The 8359-nt window shown below is 40.4% G+C and overlaps 1 protein-coding gene across 1 annotated transcript in view; it reads right to left on the minus strand.

Moving 5' to 3' along the window:
- The window catches only part of MANBA (mannosidase, beta A, lysosomal), a 56177-nt gene extending 48354 nt beyond the window's left edge, over positions 1-7823 (minus strand). The window contains exon 1 of the mRNA XM_009327040.1: positions 7012-7823. The gene's annotated coding sequence lies outside the window, so the exon portion shown is untranslated. The remainder of the gene's footprint in view (positions 1-7011) is intronic.
- Between the last annotated feature and the right edge of the window lie 536 nt (positions 7824-8359).

Genomic DNA, 8359 nt, shown 5'->3' on the forward strand with positions numbered 1-8359 from the left:
GTAGCGGGGGAAAGGAAAGATGGCGCTGCTGAGGGCGACCCAGCGCGGCTCCTCGGAGGGTTTCCAGTCAGCTGGAGAGCGGCTTTCCCCATGGCGGCTGAGCGCAGCCCGCGTTGGACGTCCCTGACAGCAAGCGGAGGGGCCGAGACCGCTTTCCCGCCCCCTCCCCGGCTAAAGCGGTGACGGGTACTTGCACAAAGCCCTGTCCAAGCGACTCTTCAAGCAATGAATAGGAGGGCAGAAAAGCCTACCGAGCAGGGCGTTCACATTAACAGCAGAAGAAAGAAAAAAAAAGTGTGGTTTTTTTGCTCCAAGAAGAGGCACAGTGGAACATTGATAATAGGAGCAATATAAGATTACAAATCTTTCAGACGTAGCAAATTTACTTAGAGCTCTAGAAAACTGCAGTGAAGTGGGAGGAAAGAGCTGTGACAACACTGCAACAGGTACTTTCAGTATTGGCTCCCTCAAGTAATGAGATTTTACACGGCCTCAGACTTCCACCTCCTTTTTCTCATAAAATTAGAGAGGCATATAAAACCTGAACAAACATCTCATAAAAAAAGTACTCTGGTTTCTCATAAAGCAATACTAGCACTGTTGCTGTAGATTGTTTATAAAAATTGAGTATGTTCATCTGCAAAGGAGCAGAAGGGTCAGCTCCAAAGAAACAACCCGATGTATGGTTTCCAAACCACACTGCAGCTGTCCTGCATGCCCTTGCTAGCTTAATCTCTTCATTCAGAGCCCAAACCCAGGAATTAAAGCAATAAGTTCTTAAATGGCTCAGTGGAAGGAGCGAAAGGCAATCGGTGGCCTGAGCTACTCTTTTAGGGGTAGCCAGCCACCCTGCTTCATGCTCCGTTTCCACTGAACCCTGGTACAGAAGGGCCTAGATCACCTCCATGAATTGGAGATGTTTCACACAATGGCATGGTTGCACTTTGTCTAGCTGTTCCTCCAGCTGAAGCTGTACAGCAGGTGGAAAACAGCTGTGCAATCCCCTGAATCTCATTTCACAATATAGAGAAGTGCTCAGACTTTGAAGACTCTCGCAATTGCAAGAGTGACTAGCCCACATACCTTCCGAAGGTTGTGACAGCACAAACCAGAAGAGTATCTAAGAACTTTCGAGACTAGATTCCCTGTATGCCTGCTCAGCTGTGAGCAGATTAGAAAGCAGTTGGCTTGCTTTTCTTTGGATAAAAATGACTTTACTCCCTCACACAGCTCAACATGAAATTGAAAATGCTCATTTCAGCAGCCACTCCATGACCTTAGCTTATGGTTTGTAGCATCTTTGGGGTGGGGTTTAGGGTTTTTTTTTGGTGGTGGTGGTTTTTGTTGTTTATTCTTAAAGCATAGTTTATTAAATGAATGTTCCATTTGGATTTGTGTAATTTTTACTTCTTTTATGAACCAGGTCAGAATCTTGGTCAGGCAGGTAATTTGCTGTCTCAGAATACACTTAAGTGAGAAGGTGAAATATGCTTAAACTGAAAATCCTGCAAATTCCTTTAAAGAAGTAATGCTACCAAGTAGTGTCACTTACCTTCCTGTTTATATGTAATTTTTTTTTTCTTTTAACAGAAGAGTTGGGTCACTGTGCATACAAAGAAAGCAAACTACTAACTGCATGTAGGTGCATATACGTGATTCTGCACAGAAATGCAGCCAACCAATAGCATTCAAAGAAACCCCAATTAACTGCAGGACTTTATTAATTTTTTCCATTCCTGTCCTTACGTTTTCTTATTGTCTGTAATTATAGACTGTAAAATTAGAGGTGGAAAGAATACATAAAGCACCTTGAGATGCTAAAGAGTTAATTAGCTTAACAACATATATACAATTCATATACCAAATCACATAAGAGTAAAGTGTGACTGACACAAAAACATGCTGCTGCTCCTGGTATGCAGCATAGAGTGCAAGAGTGAACCGCAGACAAGAATAGGGATACCAGAGTTTTGTTTTAGCTCCTGGCTTTCACACACCTAATTCAGCACACCATAAGAATCCACCCTAGATATGTGTTTAAAACATTACTGAGCATGGTCAACATGCCTTTATATTTCTGATCCAAATCCTTTTGAGCTGACAACCCTTCGTTTCAATACAACATAAAAATGCCAGTCCCTCCATTCATCTACCATATAAAGAAAAAGTACACAATATAACCACAGGTGATTTTTTCACCTGTGAGAGCACAGGGGGGCACAGTTCTGAGAAATACCGGTCCAAGGAGAGAAACAGTAGCTGATCTTTTTGTCACTCTGAAAAAAATCTACCAGCTTCAAAAAGGGATGGCTGGGACCCATACTGTTTGGCAGCAGAACTCTGTGCAGAAATGTAGCTGTTGGAACAGTTACTGTGTGTGTATTTTTAAGACTGAGTAACCCACATTCAATATATTGACTAGCTGAAATGCAGGTCCCATTTCAGTTCAACTCCCAGCCATCTTCTAGCGAGACTGGCAAAAAAGACTGTCATCGTAGAAGATTGGGTTACCCCAACTGGCTTTGCATGTTGTAGAATTCAGTCAAAGTTAGTATCTTCTCACCTTTAAAAGTTCAGACTATAAAATCATTATACATTAATAGTAGAAAGCCTTGTTCTGTTTCTGCCCGCGTCTGTCAATGAGTAATGCTTTCAGGACAATCAAACAACTTGGTGTATTTTCCTTAAATTCACTCAACACTAAAAGCATTTAAACACTGTAGTGATGCTTGAGAGATCTTGTAGGATATTATCTCTCAAGAAGCAGATTTACAGAGAATTAAATTTTAATGCTACCAATGAACAACTGCAAGCTGGCTTTTTTTTTTTTTTAATGAATCTTTTTCAGCAAGTCATGTGGTAGCTTCCCAGTAAGAAGGAAACTGCATTTCAAGATGTTTACTGTACTTCCGTGTTTTCTTTGCCTTTTATTCCTTCTGCTGAAGACTGACTGGAGCAACACACACACAAAAAACCCTCAACCTAAAAACAATGCTGTAATTAAGTAAGTATTCTGAGAACATGCTGTTTCCTTGTTCAAGGCTTATAATTAAGTTAAATCATGTCCCAGTTTTAGGGTTTGTTTTCTGTTTGTTTGAGGGTATTTTTAAACAAATGACATTTTTACTGTTTAAAGATACTAGAGTCTTAAAGGCTGTGGTTTTGTCTTTTAAAATCTTACACAAAACAAGATCTTTTGTGTGGCTTTCTTTTACGGTGTACCATGTTCAATTTCTTTCTGAAATGCCACAAATTTAGGAGGTTACTACAATTCTTACTTTACAATACTGCAAGCGGATATTCTTTATCAACTAAGACAAAAAGCTGAAGGCAAAACCATGCCTTTGGCTCTATTAGAATAAATTCAGAGTAGTTCCATTGAAGGTGCCCAAATTCTGCCGTGTTAATCCAGAAGTCTTTTGTTTCCAATTGCTATGCAATCTCTATCATCACAACAGGCTGCTGCTGTTTTCTCTTTCAAATTCATGTTCAATGAGTTTATGCAAAGGTTTTAAACAAACAGGTTCTCACAGATTTGGCTGCAGTACTTTTAAGATATTACTGCCCCCACCTGTCCACCCCGTACCATTCTTCTGCTGAAGGTTACCACCTCTGAAGCAAAACAGGACTTGTGTTCACGCCAGTCCATATCTGGGCTTGCTACCTCTTTTGGTAACCGTACACCACTGCGGATACCACCACCACAGACCATTTGTCAAAGATGCAAAACAACTAAAGAATCATCTACTTTGGGGAGTTTTGCATAGATGCAGCAATATCAATGCAGACATGTTGGACAAATACTGGTGTAAAACTGGACTGGTGTTCTCATGACTGTAAATACCTTCAGACAGCACAGCACATCTGTATGAAAGCCCTACAGCTTCTCAACATAATGCCTGTCCTCTGTTTCATGACTGCCTCTGCAAAACATAGAACTGCTATGCAAAATAGTTACTCTCTGGGCTGGCGTAAAGGCAGTATGGAGCAGGGAGCCCTCCAGCTATAGATTTGTAAAAGACAGACAGAAAGAACATGTTTCAGGCATTTTTCTATATTTATCTCGAATTCCATCCAAAAAGGATGTTAAAAATAAAATGAGGAAATAAATTAACATTGCTTTTAGATGAGGACATTTAATACATCACTAGAAGAGAACGTTGTACTAGGTTATCACAAGCAAAATACAAATGACAATCTACATGGTAGGCCTAAAGTTTCTTTCAGAATTATTGTAAAGTCTGCAGGTCATTGCAAGGGGATTTCCTTAGCAAACAGAATTACTCAACACTAACAATCACAAGTAATTAAAAATAAGTATGTGGAAGGGAAGCAACTGCTCCAGGCAAATACTACATGGAGGGGAAAAAGCAAAAAATAGGTAATAATAATTTTAAAATTGCATAAGCAGAAAGGCAGGCGATACCTTGAGTATACCCTTAAACTTCATCAGGTATGCTGGGGCAAAAGCCTGTATTTATACCTCTACATAACATCTTGTTTTGAGATGAGCTCAAACCACAGGATTTAGGTTTCAGGTCACCACCTTCCATAGCACAGACACAAAAAGCGCAAGGATCTTAAAAGCCAGCATGACCAGATTCCTAAAGACAAGTTCTTTAGAAGGTGGAATTCCCATAGCTTTTATTCTCTTCAATTTATAAACAATTTTGAAACAATCCTAATCTATTTATAAGATTATGTAACACTGACCATTGTTATTTACCCTTTGTCTTATGAGCAGCAAAGCCACTGTCTTACGACTAGGTATGGTGCTGTCCAAGCTCCCCATGAACTCTCATTAAAACTTACTTAAAATGTATCTAGAATCAAAACTGATTCTCTGGCACTTACAGGAAAGCAGTCATACATATGGAGACATTATGAAACAGCTTGCTTAGCCTTTCTTAAAGGTCTAAAACTAGACAGTCACCTGTGACCACAATACAATGTATGATTTGGCCCTAAATGCCTAAAATTAAATCCCTCAAAACGTGGGTATCACAGGTAACAAACTGTTTCTCCCATGACGGAAGTTTGAGAGGCTTCACTGAGTCTTACTAACACTGTGTACTTCTCTTGGCATTTTGCCAGCTGAGTGCAGGACATACCAAACAGATTACGCTAAGTATGAAACATATATCCAGCCTACTGTTTTAATGAATGTTTTCCGTGCAGGTGAGTATTATGAGAATGTCAACAAAGATTTATAGCTGATAAATTGGATGAGTAAACTTAAATGGATTTGGAGTTGCCAAAACACCTGGGAGCTGCATTTCTTTTTCTAGCTCAGTCACTTCAGACAAACCACTGGGGCAGGTCAGGACCTCTGTTTCTCAAACCTTTAGTGGGGGTAATGCACCTGGCTTCAGCACTAGGACAAACTCTGTCCATTCATTTCTGCAAAAGTCACCCTAACGCAAGCACCAGGGAATATTCAAAATAACTTTACTGAAAGCTGTGGGTACTCAAGAAACACTTTTTTCCCCTCTTGAAAGATTATTTCAGCACCTCCAAGAATTGCCAGAATTCTTAATCAATGAAGCCCCCCACTGAATCAACTCAAGCCCCACTTATGCAACAGCATAAGCCAAGAGCCTGCCTACACATGAGAAAATCCTCACTTGTCCGAACGATTCCAGTGCAAGCCCCTTACTAACAGAACTACATCCTCACGCAGTCCAGGATGCTACATGCCACATGGCTCACTGCACTGGTACAAATGTCTCAGGAGTAAGTTACAGAAATTGACTCATACACATTCATCAAGCAGACATACTTTAATATGGGCTCTGGGGTTTTTTTTCCAAATTACTTAGGACATAAACAGCACTAAAAATACTACTTTATACACACCCATCTGTAAAAAAGGCATTACACGTTCAATTTGCATTGTAACAAAGACTGCTGCAGCAAACAAAGAGAATAAGGAGTACAAAGGATCATAGACTATCTCAAGTTGGAAGGGACCCATAAGGATCATCGAGTCCAACTCCCTGCTCCTCACAGGACTACCTAAAACTAAACCATATGACTAAGAGTGTCATCCAGACGCTCCCTGAACTCTGACAGGCTTGGTGCCATAACTTCCCTGGGGAGCCTGTTCCAGAAACCAGCCACCCTCTCAGTGAAGAACCTTTTCCTAATGTCCAGTCTGAACTTCTGATGCAGCTTCATTCCATTTCCTCGTGTCCTGTCATACTCTTGTACTATCTGACTACAAATTTCTTGTTTTGGTACTAGTCAAAATTTTAGTATTTTGATAATTGCACGGGAAGCAGGGAAGGCAGGCAGTAGTTTTATGGCTAGAGGCATAATAAAGAGCCTTAGGAATTTGAAAAGAACCTTGTCTCTTCAGCTCAGTCCTTGGTGAAAGAAGAGCCCCAACCTCTTCAGCGAGTGGCTACGTTAAGATACTACTCACAACTCATTTTGTTTACAGCTAAATTCTTAGCCCAGTGGATCCAAATAATCTGGTGCTCAAATTATTGCCTATACCTTTGATAGCTGCTACAAGTGTCACAGATCCATGGAAGAGCTCTGTTTTTTCACCACTAGGGCTGCAGGTAGGCACAAAGGCAACGGCAGCCTGTAAGAAAGGATCTAAAAACCGCAAGAGATCACTGCCTGGAATCCTCCAAGATTGTTTCAGCAAGTGTAAAGACCTTTAGCTAGTCTGAACTGGTATAGATCTACTGAAAGGAGGAAAGCTACACTATAACTTCAGTTAACCCTTTGTATATAAATACTCAGCATGCATTTTGATGTCTATAGAATATTTCACGAAAGTGCCACAATGTTCTGAAGGTATTTAAAGTTTTAATTATTAGTGAGTTAAAGAGTGAGCAGCCACCTAAGTTTTCGGTACTTTTACATACTAGCAAAATAAACAGCATTCAGCAAACAATCATTTCCAAAGGTATGGCTCTTCACCACAGGAAGCTGTCATGACTCCAAAAGGTTATTAAGCACTTACAAAGTTTAAGATGCAAAATCATCTTGAAAACTTACCTGTCAATAAAGGTTCTATTATGTTGATTCTCTTAGCATTTTTTGAATACTGTTTATCAGCAGTGATCATATTGACAAATACAGTTTTAAAGGCCTGGAACTATGCCCTGAGGAAATTCAATCACACCAAAAAAATACTTAAAACTATTTAAAAAAAATTTAGGCAATTTAGTCTAATGATGTAGTTCAATATGCCTAGCAAGTTGACAAATAACAGTTTTTCTTCAATATTCACTTTGGAGTCTTCCATACCTGGTCACAACCATGAAGGTTTACTTGGAGGACAGAAGGGTACAACTAAGCTTCCCACTCCCATCTCCTGCTTTGACAGTTAACAGCAGACAGCTTAATGCTGACATGAGAAAGCCACTGCATGACTGGAAAGAGTCACTCATTGTTTAGTGAACAACTTGGTGGCAATTTTAACTTGGAGATTTTTCAAGACCTCTTCTGTTTTGTTGTGTTCTCTTAGTACCAAGGATGCTGATCCACTGTTTATCCTTCCAGCTTCCCGGCAATGACCCATAATCTTGTAACCACAAACTATGATTACTGCTACTTCCTCCTAGCACAACTCTTCTAGAAGAGCTTATCAGTTAGCTGCAGCTGGCTCAGAAGGTACAGCTGGCTGCCCTCTCCACTGTCCACACCCTAAATTATTCATGATGTATGTGTCAGCATATGCTACATGGTAACTTCTCTTTAAAAATTCAGGAGATTGACAACATTGTGCTCTTCCCCTTCACTCTTTGTCCTCACATATCTGCACTCTAGATTCCTAATCCTAATACATGGCAGTTGTTTCACCCACACTCATCTAACCTAAAAACTTAAGAAAGTTTCTTAACTCATTTTTTTAAGTATTTTTACAAGCTCTCCTCCCAACTCCTCCCAGCAGCAGTTAACAGAGTAAAAAGATTCTAAGTTGCCCCTTTCTCCTTTCTTCATGCTTTGCACCTCAAGAGGCATTACTTGCCCTAGCAATTGCATAAAATACTGGTTCATGCTGCTTCGTTTAGAAGCACTGAGTCCCCAGGCACTGCCTAGCTAAGTTACATGAAAGAAATTCCCCATCAGATCAGGGAAGGCAGCAAAAAGAAGCCCTATCTAGCAGGGTAGGTGTATGTGCGAGAAACGGGCAAAATCAAGTTCAGTTCTCTAAAGGGTGGAGGCAAACATTGCAGGGTGGCTGTGGGAAGGAAAACAAGGTTAGGAGGGCTGATTGGTCAACTACAACCTATTTCTGTATTGGGTCTCCTGCCCTGTGAAGCAGAGATGTTCTAGCTTCAGTTAAGTAGCAAATGGCAACTTCTCTTTTAACCTTCCTCTTCCTCCCCCCCCCCCCCAA

This window comes from Pygoscelis adeliae, unplaced genomic scaffold (assembly GCF_000699105.1).
Source record: "Pygoscelis adeliae isolate BGI_AS28 unplaced genomic scaffold, ASM69910v1 Scaffold87, whole genome shotgun sequence".
Lineage (NCBI taxonomy): Eukaryota > Metazoa > Chordata > Aves > Sphenisciformes > Spheniscidae > Pygoscelis > Pygoscelis adeliae.